This window comes from Mirounga angustirostris, unplaced genomic scaffold (assembly GCF_029215605.1).
Source record: "Mirounga angustirostris isolate CCGP_5_RB_7025 unplaced genomic scaffold, mMirAng1.0.hap1 SCAF_1, whole genome shotgun sequence".
In the NCBI taxonomy this organism is placed as follows: Eukaryota; Metazoa; Chordata; class Mammalia; order Carnivora; family Phocidae; genus Mirounga; species Mirounga angustirostris.
The window spans coordinates 22,568,046-22,586,235 of record NW_026991709.1 but is presented as its reverse complement, the minus strand read 5'-3'; positions in this window follow the sequence as shown (position 1 = coordinate 22,586,235).

The following is an 18,190-nucleotide window of genomic DNA, read 5'->3' as shown; positions in this document are numbered from 1 at the left end:
TCTCCTTTTTAGAAAATGAGAATTCAAGAGGTACTGCCTGTGCTATAGGGAACAAAATTGGGGTCAAAATATTGAGGGGCTAGAAATGGGGCAATTGGGTCCAGTGACATAAGCAGAGAGAAAGATTATATACAGATAAGCAGCTGGACCATAGGGAGTGAGGGAGAGGGCTAACACCTACAATTTTTTGAGAACTTTTCTCTGGGTCCAATCTTTTAGAAAGTTTTCTTGGTTAAGATGCAGAGCAATGATGTGCATAAAACATCAATCACTGTTTTACAGAAAAATAACCAAGGTTCAAGGAGATTAAGTAACCTGACATGTTTATGCAGCTGTAAAGAGATATGACCTGGTTTTGAATGCATTTCTACTGTTTCCAAAGCTCCTATCCAATGCACTGTACCACACTCCTTTCTCCATAGGTCACTTCTTTAGTAAAAAGTGCTGGGGCATAAATCTAGACCTACCAAAACTGGTTTACTTGCTGCTTCATAGTTCACACCCTGAACCAAGTACTATTGTGTTTTGTGAGAGTAAAGGAAGAAAAGAAGGAGCAAGGATTTAAAAAAAAAAAAAAAAAAAGGTCCATGTTCCATGCTTTTTATCAAGGCTAGAGTGTAGCCTGAAGAAATACCACTGCTGTTACAGTGATAAGAAATCATGAAAGCCAAATCCAACCATTAAATATAGTAAAACCCTGACCTATTTAATGAATTTCCCAAGCTTTAGGACAATAGAGATATCAGATTAGTCTAGAGAAAGAAATGAGACAGTATTTCCTTTTAAAAATGTATTGGCATTAATGCAGGTTTGTGAGATAAAAATTACTTTGTGTTTATTCAGAAAACTGTATGAAAAAAACATATATTTTGTATTGACATCTGTGATTTCATTTTTTTCTCTCATTTGTGAAAATATATGGAAATGAATTTTGTTAGAAATTCCTGATCTTATTGTTTAAGTGATCTTTTAGAAGTAAATGTTTAAAAACACTGCCTATTATTTCCGTATTACAATATCAAGAAATAACTTAAAAAAACAATTGTTCATTCTGTGATACCTGGTATTACATAAATTGTGTCTAAACTCTATATGAGAACTTTCCATTAACATTTAAATGTCAGAATTTCTGTTTTATTTCAACAATGGAAATTAAGACAATCATATTTTTTTAAAGTAAGTACCATTCAAAGGAGTTCATATGTTGGTTTGACTGTGGCTGTTGTGCTTTGGGTACTTTTAAATCTCTATATAAATCAGTTCTGGAATGCAGTTTGCTTTGCTAATAGTACTCTGTCAGTATCTCACCTGCAGGTGACAGATATACAGTTTTGTAGAACTTTTTGTAGCATATCCAAATTCAGATTAAGGGTTTATGGGAGAGGGAGAAAAAGCATGAGAGACTCAACTCTAGGAAACAAAGTGAGGGTTGCTGGAGGGGAGAGGGTGAAGGGATGGGGTAACTGGGTGATGAACATTAAGGAGGGTGCGTGATGTGATAAGCACTGGGTGTTATATGCAACTGATAAATTATTGAACATTATATCTGAAACTAATGACATACTATGTTGGCTAACTGAACTTAAAGAAATTAAAAAAAAAAAAGTTTACGGGGATAAAGAGCCAAAATACAGTAGTTTTATCATGCTAAATCATTGCAAAATAATATCTATGATGGTCATTTTAAATTCATCATCTACTTTGCCTTTGAATATATAATAAAAATCAGTAAAAAGAGTGAATATTTTGGTCACCGAATGTTTAACCTACGAAACTTCAATTTTATGTATACTCTAAATATTGAGACGTAGATTTTATATTAAAGTAAAGCTACGTGGAGATTTTCTTTTTCAAGCTGAAGTTTTATTTAAAATGCAAAAGAAACAATTCTTGAAAATGCTGATATATTAATAAAGCAAAGGATAGAGTGCCCTCTTCTTCCTCCTCAGCCAGCCGACCCATGTATGGGGCGGTAGACAGTACTTAATGTGCGTGCAGAATTTCACAGTAGTCCGTGTTATATTATCTGTGCCTAGTGATGGTCAGATTCTCAGTGTGCAATCTGTTTGCTGTAGGCCTGTGAGGTTGAACACTCTCTGGCTTGATGCCCAGCCTCTCACCCGGTCCCTGGCCATGACCGTAGCCTTTGCGCGTATACTTCTTTCCATGGCAGATCTCTTCATCACGTGTTGCTACTGTAGTGCCATCTAAATGTTTCCTGCAAACCATGCACAAAAAGCAGCAGCGGTGGAAGCTTCTCCCATCCCACTGCACGTCTTCCGTGTGGTACACGGTTCTCCCACAGCCCCGACACTTTTTTCCACCTCCCCAGACTGGCATTTCCAGGGGGAGGCAGGACCACGCACCGCCCGCGGAGGTGGCAAGTCCAGGCTGGAGGAAGCGTGCTGCATATTCTCGGATCTACATGGAGATTTTTTGGTGATACATAAATTAGGCTGGATTTGGAGTGGACACTATGAATTTATTCTTATTACATATTATCCAATTTTGAGCCTCAATTTGAATAAGAAGTTTTGAAACAGAAACTGTTACTGTGGGAAAATCAAAATGCCATTGAAGAGATTCAAAATATCATCTCCGGTTTAGCTTGCAGCTCAGAGCGGTGGACGGAGAACCTATGGGAATGGCTCCTTGATAAAATATTTTTTAAAGGAGTGGAGTGATTTTGTGAGGACAGAGTTGGTTAATCAAGGGTCCTATTTGGGACACTTGAGTTTGAAATTCCTATCGGATCACCTTGTGGCAAAGTCTGTGTATTTCAGGCAAGGCGCTCAGGAGGAGGTACATAAAGAATCAGCTTTCCCTCGCATCTCAATGTGGTGGTAGGAAGGAACCCTGGAGGGCAATTAAGCACAAATTAGGGGAAAAGCCCTTTTTGTAAGCAAGTTAGGCAGAAGAGGGAGTTCCAAGGTGAATATTCTGGATCCTCTGTGTGTTCAGCTAACTGATAATTTTCATTACCAACATCAAGCATACACATTTAAAAAACGATGAACAGAGTATTTCAACTAAATAATGTAAGAATAGATTAATCATTACGTCATACAAGCACAAGTGATTAATCATTAAAAACAAAGAAAGACAGGGGCGCCTGGGTGGCTCAGTTGGTTAAGCGACTGCCTTCGGCTCAGGTCATGATCCTGGAGTCCTGAGATCGAGTCCCGCATCAGGCTCCCTGCTGAGCAGGGAGTCTGCTTCTCCCTCTGACCTTCCTCCCTCTCATGCTCTGTCTCTCATTCTCTCTCTCGCAAATAAATAAAATCTTAAAAAAAAAAAACCAAAAACAAAACAAACAAACAAACAAAGACAAACTCCATTTCACCCAGAAACTAAAAGGCAGAAATTAAAAAAGCAAAGCTTAATAGTTTGACTGTATATAAATATAAAAGCTCTGTATGATGAAATACACGTAAAAGTGGTAAACAACAACAAATTCTTAAAAAATAAGTGCTGTATGGGGGCGCCTGGGTGGCTTAGTCAGTTAACGGTCTGCCTTTGGCTCAGGTCATGATCCCAGGGTCCTGGGATAGAGCCCCACATCAGTCTCCTTGCTCAGGGGGAGCCTGCTTTTCCCTCTTTCTCTGCTTGCAGTTCCCCCTGCTTGTGATCTCTCTGCCAAATAAATAAATAAATAAATAAATAAATAAATAAATAAAATCTCTTAAAAAAATAATTGCTGTATACATAAGATACAAAGAGTTAACAAACAAAACATTTAAAGACCTCTTATAAATCCATAAATAACAGACAAATTTTCTAGTGCAAAAACTGAGCTATGTTAGGCCAGACAATACTCAAAAGAAAAACCTATCATGAAGAGCTCATCCAGTTTTTTAAAAAAATCTGATTTGTGGCCCAAGAGCTACAAATAAAACAGCAATGAAATAAGACAACAAATCAAATGTTTCATGTGTTTAGAAAATATTCCGTTCAACTAGGGGTTCAAGTTTAAGTGGGTATAAACTTTCTGATGGGCAGTTAGCTGAAAAAAGTTTTAAGTTGCATTGAACCAGCGCATTGGAGATGTCTTAGAAAGCCTTGGCTGCCAGTTTAATAATCACAATGTTGAATACCATGACAAAAATTAGAAAGCAGTTAATGTCCAGCAGAAAGTGACTGATTAGATAATCTATTAAGTGGAATACTAGTAAGTCATTAAAATCACATTTGTAGCTGCTGGAATCACATCAATTTGACCTTTTTTTGGGTACTCATACTAATTAGCCTTTGTGGACTAGCACCCCCTTTCCTTGCCACACACAGAATGGACAGTCCTCATGAGAAATGTCAAGATGCCCTATACTCTCCTGGATCTTGAATGGAGTGACACAGGCAAGCAGCACTTAGAGCTGATTAATCCTGACAGAGACACCTAGGATTGGCTGTCCCTTGGTCTCTGTTAGTTATACCTTGAAGCTTATCCACTTTTTGTCCGAAATATGATGTTTTTTTAGCTTCTCTGTAATTTCTATGAGCCAGTCCATATACTTGAGATTATTGCTTGCTTAATGTACCCTAGATGGTTGCTGTTGCTTGCTACCAGAGGACTTGAAATAAATTAGATATATTTACTGAGGAAATTGGTCACCAAATATTGGTGATTAGAGAAAGAAACCTCAACACAACATAGTCATGTGATTACATTTTTTTCCCTTTTCAGTATATTTGCTTTCCAAATAAACAAGCACATTTTAATATTTAACTAGTAAAATATAACTAATATATTTAATAAAATATAAATAATAATATATGCTTAATATATTTGGTTTAAAACATAATACATATTGGACATTATAGGTCCAATAATTATATTTGAATATACGATTATCTCAATAAAAATTTCTATTAAAATACCTTATAAGTATATAAGAGGTATCCAAATTCATTTATAAATAGATAAATGCAAGTTAAAATAGGAAGGGACCATATTATACATAATAGATTGGCAAAATAGTAAAGTTTGAAACCTAGAGTTGGTAAGAGTGTGTTATTTTCTAGTGTGTGTGTACCAGTTTATTAGACAGGTCCTCTGCTCAGTGTTTCACAAGGCTACAATCAAAGTGTCAATAAGGCTGAATTCCTTTCTGGATCTTGGGATCTTTTTCCAAGCTCACGTGATTATTAGTAGAATTCATCTCCTTGTTACTATATGAGTACAGTATTGCTTTTCTTGCTGACTGTCTATTGGGTGAGGTTCTTAGCTCCCAGAGACCATCCAAAGTTTTCGGTCATGTGACTTTTCCCAAGGCCCTCTCATAATGGCAGTTTACTTCTTAAAGACTAGCAGACTCTCTGAATTTACTCTACTAAGATGGGGTCTTATATAACATAACATAGTCATAGGAGTGACTATCCCATCATCTTTGCTATATTCTATTGGCACAATCAAGTCAGAGTTTCCATTACACTCAAGGTGAGTGGATTTTCCAAGGGGGTAACCCATAGGGGGTCACTTTGTGTAAGTCCACCATGAGTTACTTTATAATTCCTTGTTTCAACATCTCACTAGCCCTGCTTCTAAAATAACCATATTGGGGGATGGGGTTAACAAAGTCCAATTTATTCATATTAGATTCAGTCTTGCAATTTGACCATGCTGATCACAAAGAATAAATTAAATATTTTCAGGTCATTTGAACATGTCATTGTGGAAACATGCATGGAGAATCCAACTTAATATAAAATACTAAATTTAGAGTGTTCAAAAGTGTGAACTGTCTTGATCTGAGGATATTAACTTTGCATGATCCTTTTTAAGGTGAGGAAAAAAAACCCTCTTGAATTGTTCAGGAAATCTTTGATTTGAGTGTACAATGAATAAATGTCCTTCAAAAAAAGAAATTTTGAGTTATTTTTGGAGGTAGTTTGAAAAAAGACAAGATTCAATCAATCTTACTTGAGGCTAGAGAGAGATTTTGGTTAAAATAATACAGGATATTCATATCCATTCTATATTTATATTTCCCTGGGCTAAAAATCAATTTAGCCAAAAGGATCATGTTTATTTATACATGAAGAAGGATATGACATAAAGACAAATATAATTCCTAAGCTCATGTTTCATTTTTTCAGAGTATGCATAAAATATACAAATGGAACATAAATTTGAAAAAGTTAATATTTAATAAGTATAACAGGTTTTGAAGCAGATATTCTGCCTTAAGGACTTGTGTAAAATACAAAAATTAATAACTATTGAGATCTAGCTGAGAATGTGATAAAGCAAGGATAGGATAAGGTATACTCAAAGAAAAATGGAGGTTGATATATTAATTTTAGTGCCTATAATTTCTCTAATCAAAGTTTTATTTGGTGGCCCTAGCAAAAATAACTTGACTTTCTAATTTTCTTTACTTAACTATTGTCATTTTTAAATGGAAAAATTCTGACAGTACCTCTTGTAGAGCTTAGTTTTATATTTTTATTTTATTTAGATTTTACAACTCAAAGTCAGCAATTTGACATATGAATTATTTTAATTTATTATTTTTCCCTTGGATTTTATTTTAGTATGTAAACATGTAAACTTTTAAATCAATATATATGTCATTTTTATGCTAAGGATGCACTTATCAAGCATTACTTGATATGTAAATATCTGGTAATTTTGCCTTAAAATATGTGTGTGTGTGTGAGTGTGTGTATTTTTTCCCTTGAAAAATCTGCATTAAAGCTAAATAATTTTTTTGCCTCTTTGAATATGGGTTAGCAAAAAAAAAATTAAAGATTTTATTTATTTATTTGACAGTGAGAGCACAAGTAGGCAGAGAGGCAGACAGAGGGCGAGAGAGAAGCAGGCTCCTCGCTGAGCAGAGAGCACGATGTGGGACTCGACCCCAGGACCCTGGGATAATGACCTGAGCCGAAGGCAGACGCTTAACCAACTGAGCCACCCAGGGGCCCCTAGCAAAAAAAATTTAATATAAAATGTGAAGAATGATACTATTGGGAGGACTTATGGTATGCATACATTTCATGTATCAAATCCCTCTGGAAATAGCTGCTTTTATAATATTGTGTTGTCCATAATAGAAAATAATTTCTTTTGAGGACAGATTAAATACAAATGGACAAGTATTTATATTTAAGATTAACTACAATAAGAGTTTAGTCACTAAGAATTGAAAAAGATAATACATTTATATTGTACTATAGAGATATTCCATACATGTGTATACTAAGACCAAATATTGATTTTCTTTCTAATCATGTAAAAACAGTTCATGAAAGTATGACCCGGGATTCACTATAATGTGAAAGAATATTGCTTCTTAACATAATTTTATGATTGAGATATTCTCTGTGGAAATGCCCAGCATGGTATAATTATAACATAGTAAAATTTCAGGAACACTTTCAACCTATAATGGCTGATAAAAAGTGTGTGAATGACAATACTAAGCTCCCTGCAAAGACACCAAGTATATTGGGTGAAACTTTTAGTTCAGTTCCAGGCAGCTACACAAAAATGTTGGAAGATACAGAAGTTCAACATGCAGAGGACCATTTTCTAGGAAGACGGGGCAAGAATTCTTGAAATGGTTTTGAAAGAAATTATTTGCACAGGAATTTGCAGTGAGTTTAAAAGGTACAATTCCAAAAGCATCTCTTATATACTCCATATGGCTGTAGCTTCATTTAGGAAGACTTCTAGGTTGACTAAATGTCTCTGTTGTCCAACACAAGGTCTTTCTCAGGACAAAGGGTGTGCTCAAACCAGGAAAATCCATGGCCAGGTCGGGACTAGCGGGGGTCACCCTAGTTTTGGTTCTGACTGTACAAACTATCTTGGAATTTTTGCAAGAAAAATATACGCCCAAGCTCCTACTAACAGATTCTATTTAAATTTATCTGGGATGGGTCTCAAGTATTGTTTTGTTTGTTTATTACTTTTCTACTCCTGCCATAATAGATGACCACACACTTAGTGATTTAAAACAATACAAATCTATTACTTCACAGTTCTATATGTCAGATGGGCAGGTACAGCATGACTTGAGTGGTCCCTCTGGTTAGAATTTCAAAAGACCAAAAGTAAGGTGTCGGAGGTATGTGCTCATATCTGGAAGATTTGGGGATGAATTCCTTGCTCGTACAGATTGTTGGCAGAATTCAATTCCCTGCATAGGTAGGACTGAGTTTCTTGTGTCCTTGCTGGCTATAAACTGTGAACTCTTATCAGATCCCAGAGTCCTCTCATGTTGCCTGGCTCATGACCCACTGAACTCCATCCTTGGATTGAGTCCTTTTCATGTATCAAATCCCTCTGAGCAGCCTTCTGCCTCATCTCTCCTGCCTGTTCTTCCACATCCATCTGACTCTTGTCATTCCTCTTCTCATCAGAAGGGCCATGCAATTACATTGAACCCACCTGGATAATTCAATGCCATCTCCTTATTTTAAGGTAAGCTAATAACCTTACTTTCCCCTGTCACGTCCCTTCATAGCAGTACCTAGATCGGTGTTTGGTTGAATAACCAGGGGATGAGAATTCTGTGGGAATATCTTTAGAATTCTGCCTGCTCCATTTTGTTTTAGGTTATCTGAGTAATTCTATAGTGCAGTCAGAGTTGAAAAATATTGGTAGGGATGCATCCCTCCTACCTTCCTATCTCACTTCAAACACTTCCATCCCTCTACAAAAGCCAAGTATACCCAGTATGGGGAGAAATTTAAAAATCTCTCTGGAACTTCTGGTTTAAGCTCTGACATATAAAGAGCTCAGAAGCTGTATTACATTCCCATTGCTGCTGTAACAAGTTTTTACAAACACAGTGGCTTCCAATAGCACAAATTTATTATCTTACATTTCTGGAGGTCAGACATCCAAAATCGGTCTCACTGAGCTAAAGGAAGTTGCATGACTTATCTATTTTGTCTACAAAATTTTTTCCCAGATAAATAAAGCTGTAAATCAGTGAACAATTTTACTTTTATTCAGGAAATTCTTACAAGCTATTTTTTTCCAAGCAAAGAGTTAGCTCACTTGGGCAAAGAAATTTCCCTCAATCGGTTGTAACCTGGCCACACACCTTGCTTGTTACTTTCAAGACCCTCAACTCTCACTGTTTCCATTAGTCCTAAATTATTATGTCACAATCTTTGCCCAAACCCAGTTAATTTTCCTCTTTGAAGAAGGGAAATAATCTAAAGTAATCTGAAATACCTACTTTATCTCAGACCCCAACACCCTAATAATGTCCTCCTCTGACAATTCCCTTCTGAGACACTGCAAAGACTCTCTGCAATGAACAGATTATTCTGTTGCTTTTTGGATGATATCAGCAGTCGACACTTGTTTTATGGCAACTTGCACCCATTTTATACACCGCAAATGTAGAAATGTTTTATTTTACCACTTAAAGAAGAAATAGAGGCTCTGAGAAGGTAAGTGATTTGTACCATAATATGGAAGTCAGAGACATAGAGTCAGGTTCTAATCCCTGGCTTGACTCAAAGTTCTCCAATGTGTCCAGTCACTTCAATGCTGTACTACTTTTTTGTCTATATAGTTAAGTGTCTTGAGAAACCCACCCACTTCTATGCAATAGAATAATTCATCTTTATCTCTCATTTTCACCATTCTCTGAGCATCCATCCTACATTTTCAACCGCTGGCGGGACTTTTCCACTTGAATGCATTTCCATCATCTGACACCATTTAACTGACACCATTTAAACTAAATTCTTCTACACCGAAAATGTAATTCTCCAGACTTCATTATTATACAGAAATTTGACAGTAATTTTAAAAATCTTAAGCATATATTTCTTGTCTCCCCATTAACATTGTAAATGTCCTGAGGAAAGGATCTAGGATGATACTTCTCAATACTGTCCTCTCTGTTAAGCACAGTGCAGTGTGTGAGGCATTCAGTGAAAGGGAGAGCAAAGCAGGGTATCTAAATTGAACAGTGAAAAGTGATTGAGCTATAAGTCATTTTAATTACTACATTAAATTAAGTTCAGTGTGACATTTAAAATTACAATTCAATTTGATTCAATGGCCATGAGCTAGCATCACCAGGGGTGTTCAGGAAAAAAAAAAAAAAAAAAAAAAAAAAAAAAAAAAAAAAAACCAACCCAGGGATACATATAAAGGATAATCACAATACCTTCACCCCTAGGCAAGCTGCTCTCAGGTTTCTGGTACCACACAATGAGTTCTTGAGGTGATTCAAGGGAGGAGAGGAAAAAAGGAAACAGAAGGGTAGAAGCTTCTCTTTATTATCTTTGCTTTCTCTCAGCTGAAGTTGTCTACAGAAGAGAGACATTTCAATTTTCAAGGATATTTAGAAAGGAAGAACATTTTAAAGAGGGAAGAGAAAGTGGAATACTAGAACGGGCCGGAAAGATTAAGACCATCAGTGCAATCACAGGAAGGAGCCTCTAAAATTGCTGAGCTTTCTTCCCCTAGAATCACCTCGGGTGACTTCCATGCTGATGATGTAAGCAAAGGCAGTTCTCCAATACTCTAAGCTTGTAAATCTCTCTCTAAGGATGATCAGCAACAAATACAACAAAAATCATATACAAGGGAGTGCAACACTGTCAGACACCAGGGCTCTTTATCTAAGTCCCAGCATTAGTGGTGAAGGAAAATCAGGAAATCAAATGTAAAGGTTTTCTCTTTGTGAAAGAATCCTAGAGAAGCTGGAGACACCATCTAATAGGTGAGGGATAAGTCTCATGATGCAGCATTCATTTTCATTCAATTTTAGTCCACAAAATCTTAGTAAATGAAATATGCTAGATACTCTATTAATATTATGGGCATACAAAGGAAGTGAATACATATCATATGTCCTCAGGGAGATGCATTTGTTTGTAGATATAAGCCTCTGATGCTATATGGGAATTCTACATTTCTCTATTCTGTTCCTATCCATGTTCCTGGATGATTTCCTGGGTACTTTTTCCCATCTTCTCAAACTTTCCAAAGCTCCTCCACCATCCTTATTCACAGAAGGTAATCTTGCTTCCTATTTCACTGAGAGAATATGAGAAAACTGAAGAGAACTTCCACATGTTCTGACACCAAATTCACCCACCTGCTCACAGGGTGAGTACACCAGGTTTAAATATCACCTGTTCACCGAGCACTCCCAAATACCTAACCTTGGCCCTAAACTTTCCCCTGAACTCCAGACTAATATATCTGGGAGCTTAGTCACAATACCCACTTGGATGTCTAAAGAGGCATCCAAATTTTAGTGTGTCCTAAAAAGGTAGGGGATAGTTTTATTCTTCCAATTCCTTATGTTCCAAATCTTGCATTTATCCATGGTCTCTCTTTTTATCTGAAGTCACCTGTCTTTTTTTTTTTTTTTTTTTTTTTGACAGAGAGAGAGCATAGGCAAGGGGGAGCGGGAGAGGGAGAAGCAGTCTCCCTGCTGAGCAGGGAGTCCAATGTGATGGGCTCAGTCCCAGGACCCTGGGATCATGCCCTGAGCCACCCAGGCACCCCTGATGTCACCTGTCTTGCCCACCAGTAAATCCTATCTAATCTACCTTCGAAACACGCTCAGAATCTTATCAAGTCTCACTGTTCATCGATACAACCCAGGTCTATCACACCATCATCCCATGGGTATTATGCTGTAGATCCTAACTGGTCTCCCTATTGGGCTCTCTCTGTGTCACTGTATTTTTGTGATAACACTAAGGAGTCCAAGAATTCTAAATGCAAATAGACTTCTCGGTTGTTTGAAAAGTAAATTTGTCAATGTAGGAAGCTTCTCTGTATTTTATTCGGGAGTTGGCTGTCTGACTTATTCATTTTATATACTGGGCATGGGATTCTTGAGCCCCACTTGTATTCTTACTCTGGATCCCCTCGTGTCAGGTGCAAGTCTGCCCCTTCCCTCTGACTCTTCCCCTTCCCTGCTCTGCTCTGCTCTGCCTGCTGGCCTCTCTGCTTTTTTCTCAAACATGCCAACTTTGTTCCTACTGAAGGATCTTTTCACTTGCATCTCTCTCAGCTTTGGACTAGCTTGCGCACACACTGTTTTGAGACCTCCCCCAGGCTTAATTTTCACCCGATTCAAAAGGCCTCCTGTCACACCCATATGCATCTCCATTCCCAAATTCCCTTTCCTCCTATGCTATTTTATTTTTGTTCTCTACAAAAATACCACCAGCTAACTTGTAGAGATGTAGCGTGTGTTTGTTTTCTGTCTCATCCCACTTGAATGTGAGCTCTAGGAGAGCAGAGACTTGACCTAACTGATAATATTGGGCACTTAGAATTAGTGCCTGCCACAGAGTGGAGCTGTGACTAATAAAGCTCTGTGACTAATAAAATAAATGAAATTTTATGGTAGGATGAGGCTCTCTAATGTTTTACATTAAAGACCTCTGATTTGATTCTGTGCGGCTTTTTGTCTAAGAACCATGTGCAAGTGCACAAACACACCCAAACCTCCAGAATATTATAAATACATCTTAATCTCATGAATCTCAAATTCATTTATGTGACTTTTAAGTATGAGTGACCTATGTTTGCCACCTCACATGTTTCATTTTAATAGCCCACAATCCTGGGACACATACTCTTTATTTTGTTTTATTTTATTTAGACTTTATTTAGATTCAAGTTAGTTAACATATAAGTATATTATTAGTTTCAGAGGTAGAATTTAAAGATTCATCAGCTGCATATAATACCCAGTGCTTATTACTTCGAGTGCCCTCCTTAATGCCCATCACCAAATTACGCCATCCCTCACACCAACCTTCCCTCCAACAATCCTGTTTGTTCCCTATAGTTGAGAGTCTCTTATGGTTTGGCTCCCTCTCTGTTTTTACCTTACTTTATTTTTCCTTCCCTTCTCCTATGTTCATCTGTTTTGTTTCTTAGATTCCACATATAAGTGAAATCATATGGTATTTGTCTTTCCCTGACTGACTTATTTTGTTTAGTGTCATACACTCCAGTTCCATCCACATCACTGCAAATGGCAAGATTCCATTCTTTTTGATGGCTGAGTAATATTCCATTATATATATATATATACAACTTCTTCTTTATCCATTCATCAGCTGATGACACATACTCTTTTAGCTCAAGTGTGTGAACATGAGCACACTGTAAAGAACCCTAGTGACACTCATTCTGTCCCCTTCTCTTCTCCCTTGAATAACAGCATGTGACTTTAAAAAAAATAAATTTATGTTTAATGCATACCCTAAGTATTGATTTTCAGCCATTTTATTTCATTTATTTTTATTTTTTATTTTTTAAAGATTTTATTTATTTGACAGCGAGAGACACAGTGAGAGAGGGAACACAAGCAGGGGGAGTGGGAGAGGGAGAAGCAGGCTCCCTGCCAAGCAGGGAGCCCGATGCGGGGCTCGATCCCAGGACCCTGGGATCATGACCTGAGCTGAAGGCAGACGCCTAACGACTGAGCCACCCAGGCGCCCCTCAGCCATTTTAAATGTAAACTATTATCTTTTGGTTTATGTCACTGGTGGAATGAATCTATTTTAAAGTATGATAAAATAAGTCAATAAATGCAAATCACTTCTCAAAAAACAGCATGTGTGATGAGATAGTATTTGGAGGTATTAACTAGTATTGTGTTATATATGTTGTTCCCTTTTTTCCAGTCCTCATTCAATCAACAACTTTGTTAGTTTCCTTGTGATTCTAAAATAGGGAATTCATCCTCATATATGCCATACATGTTTGAAAATTAAGCTTCCACTGTATAATAGGGAACAAATGTTTCTATAATATTAAAATAGTGTTGTCATTTGCAGCTTTGCAAATTTGATTAACTTTTGGCATTTCTATAGCTATAGAACACTACTTTATTCTTAGGAATGTAACAAAGTAATATTAATTTTAATTTTCCCAATGAATGTCTGATGTTCATTCCTCAGTGATGTGGATAGTGAACATATTTTCCAAGGTCCAGGGGGGTTGCAATATTATTGACATACATACAGATTTTAATACACCTACCTTGTTTCATTTAGGTTGGCAGTTTCTTCAAATGGCAAGATATATACTTTTCAAGATACCTGATTTTTCTTCCTATTCTCATACTTAATAGGACTAAATCAGGTAATCTAGACTGTGACTTAATTGCACTGCTGAACTAAAGATCAATTTTGGTCATCCATTTAATCTTGCAGAATGCTGAATTACTCCCAGTTAGGTTTAATAAACTCCTCATGTGTGTGTGTGTATGTGTGTGTGTATCTAAACTCAATATATTTAATAGTTTTTAGATTAAAAGGGTCATTTTGATAAAATCACTTTGTTATAATAAATATTTTCTTGCTCTGACCTGCCATGTGGAATACAAATTAAGCTTCTTTGTAAGTCTAGTATCTATAGTATCTGTAGGCTAGTATCTCTAGCATGAGTGTCACATATGAAATATAGTATAATACCCTCTGTTAGTAGAGTACAGGCTTTGAATTTTTTCCCTTGGAAGTTGATGGTTGGCATGAAATCATTCATGTTATCTTGGCCTAGCTGCCAAGAAGCAACAAACACTTATTCTTAAAATGTCTGGTTGACATTAGTGTTGCAGTTGGGGGACAAGATAGAGTGATGCTAGTTGACCCATATGAAAATTGGACTCAAGAATGTAGTTGCAGCAAGTGCCAAGTGTCGCTTACTTGATTAACTATTCTCTTGATATTATTCAAAATCTGCATGCATTGCACATCACAACTCAAATGCTGCCTCATTCACCTTTGGCCTTCAGCAGGAACATGTCCTCAAAAGGTATTTTAGGCTGCTTTTATTATATGTACAATATAAATGTAAAAATTTTAAAGTCTGTATGTAAAATACTTTAAGTAAATAGCCCTAAGTATATTTTCTAAGGGTGACTTATATGGTGAGAGCCCCAGAAGAAGCCCGATTTGTAGAATCTGTGATTTCACATATGTCTGCATAGGTTTTGGTCCATTAAAATCATCAATGTGCTTGAGAGGATAATGAAACTCATGGGAAACATGTGATCAGACTTGTTGAGACTGTCAACTCTTAAGGCCTAGACTCTCAGAAAGACATGGACACTACGGACCTTCTTTAATACCCTGAGCAGTGTATTGAATTTGGAAGGAATCCCTTCTCTTCTTTCACCCCTAACCCGAAGAGAAAGTATTAGAATGAGTATTAGGATAGTGGCAGCTTATAAAGGCCAATGGAGGATTTTGAGCGCAACTTTGAAGAATATTCCTTGAATGATCTTTCAATCCAGCCTACCAAGATAATTTTTAACAAGTTCCTTAGGAGGGGGAATATGTAATGAACCGAAGATGTAAATGAAATAAAATGATTGCTATCTTAGTGAGTAATGTAAAAAATGACAAGGACAAAGTTCTCTGGATTTTACATCCAGAAAATTGTTTTTCATAAATAACTATCATCTTCACTGCTGACTCATTTTTATAGAAATATTGCCATAATTCTAGTTGCTCTTTCTAATTAACCGTCACAGACTGCAGGCAAATGAAAAAGCCTTTCTAATTATAAATGTGAATTTAAGAATGTTACATTTAATGTAACACTCTTTAATAACATATTGATTATAAGATATTCTTTAGTGTTGATCATGCTTTAATTATATAAATGTAGTTACACACATATAGAGGTATAAACATATTATTTGTAACAGACATATAATAAATATAAATGAGCATGGATTATAAGCAGATAAATGTTATTGAAATGCATTATTAATAAAATTGATAAAGAATCCCCAGTCTAGGTAACAGTCTAGGTAAAACTGATTAAAATAAATATATTTACAGACAATCTAGTTAATTAGTGCTATAATTTGCCTTTGCCTGTGGAAACCCAACTATAGACATTATAGCCAAATATTTTTTTTTGTAAAAGATGTCATACTGAATAAAATTCAATCATTTCTTTTTTTAATTTATGGATTAATTTAATAGTTATTTGAAAAATTAATTTGTGTCTTAATAACTATGAACAACTTAGATTCTCCTATAAATATGTTTATTGATATGAATGTAAGTTACATTTATAGAATCACAAAATATTTTCCAAAGTGGAAGTTATGATTTGTTTACCAACTGAATCTTGTCAGCTACACTGTATCTATTGAAAGTAGCAGTAATTCTTGTCTTTCTTCTCTCTTTTTATTTTAATTAACAGGAGATTATTTTTGCTATATTATAATAGCTATAATATCAGTTTAGGTTTTGCCTGACTCCTCTTCTGCAATGGTACATAGTTGTCTCTATTGAATACACTGGTGCAGCCAATTTGTCCCTGACATGCTAGCTGACCTAGAAAGTGCTTCTTTCTGGTCAGCTATGGGGACCATGTTAAGTGGAGTGGTTTAAGGGATCTACCAATGTTACAGATTTTTTTTTTTTCCTTGATGGATTACCAGTATCTATTTTTCTTTTCATGATGAAATAGTCAATGATAATCCAAACCTTTGAATTGCTCATAAACGCATCTTGATTAAAGAAGAACAAATTATAATCTGTGGTTCCGTCAGTGTTGGAGGCAACTATTAAGTGTTCAAATTACTTACTGAAGTATAACAAACCATCTAGAACTTAATGGCTTAAATAACCTCCATTTACTGATGACTGCTCATTTTCTACATTCCGAATTAGAACCGAAAGCGATGGCTTGTTTCTGATGGAAAGACTCCAATGACTGGGAAAAATTGAATATCTGGAGGCTCCATTACTCATATGTCTAATGCCTGAGTGGGAATGGCTCCAAGGCTGGGGTCAGCAAGGGGGATAGACCAAAGCACCTGCAGATGCCTGTCTTTGAGGCTTGAACTTCTCCCAGAATGGAATTTGGATTTTGAAAGGATCCATCTCAAGGGGGACCATCCAGAGAGCAAGTGAAACAAGATAACCAGGTGGTTGTTGCATGACCTGTTATATATATATATATATTTTAAGATTTTATTTATTTATTTGAGACAGAGAGAATGAGAGACGGAGAGCATGAGAGTGGGGAGGGTCAGAGGCAGAAGCAGACTCCCTGCTGAGCAGGGAGCCCGATGTGGGACTCGATCCCGGGACTCCAGGATCATGACCTGAGCCGAAGGCAGTCGCTTAACCAACTGAGCCACCCAGGCGCCCCGCATGACCTGTTATAAATGAGCCTCAGAAGTGCTGTAGCACCACGTCCTCCATACTTTCTTGGCTGAGGCTGGCACAAGCCAGTGCAGGTTTTAAGCAAAGGAGATAGAGATAAGAGTCTTAATAGAATGAGTATCAAAGAATTTGGAGATATGTTTGAAAACTGTCATTGGTTGGGGCACCTGGGTGGCTCAGTTGGTTGAGCGACTGCCTTCGGCTCAGGTCATGATCCTGGAGTCCCGGGATCGAGTCCCGCATCGGGCTCCCTGCTCGGCGGGGAGTCTGCTTCTCCCTCTGACCCCCCCCCATGCTCACTCTATCTCATTCTCTCTCTCAAATAAATAAATAAAATCTTTAAAAAAAAAAAAGAAAACTGTCATTGGCTCTCGTGAGAGTAGTGAGAGGATAAGCCAGAGGTATTTCCTTTAATAGAGCAGGAAAGAGTCTGAAGTAGTGTCCCAGCTAGCATATTTAATCTAGATAGCCCACATCTAGGAAAAAAGTTATCTGATAGGATTGAGATACGATAAAAGGATTTGTAAGAAAGAGGTAATAAAGGCAAATTCTCCATTTCTGGTTTTATTTAGACCCACACAGCATGTTGGAAAAACACTAGAATTATTTATTTTACTATTTGTGATAGCGTCATGGTGACCCTTTTTCACTCAAATATATATGTTCTTCTAGCAATTTGTTTAACGATTTTTTTTTAATTCTGAAGTTCCTAGGCAAATGCTAAGTGAAAAGGAAGTTGAAACACATTATCTATACATTTAATGAAAAAATAAAATAATGAATGGATGAATACAGACAAACACACATACATACATACATACATAATAAGGTGAGACTTTTTTTTCATAAGGTAGGTCTTTTAAACTTTATTTTATGCTTTCAGAAAATATTTTTATTCTGAGTTAATTCAGGGGAAATTTTAGTTCCTTATTTCACTTGGAATAATTCATAATCATTATGAAAACATTCAAAATCAGTCATCATAGAAATACTATGAGTGTAGTGCTCCTGTATATATACTGGGAAAAGTGAAATCGGTATTGTAGGCATT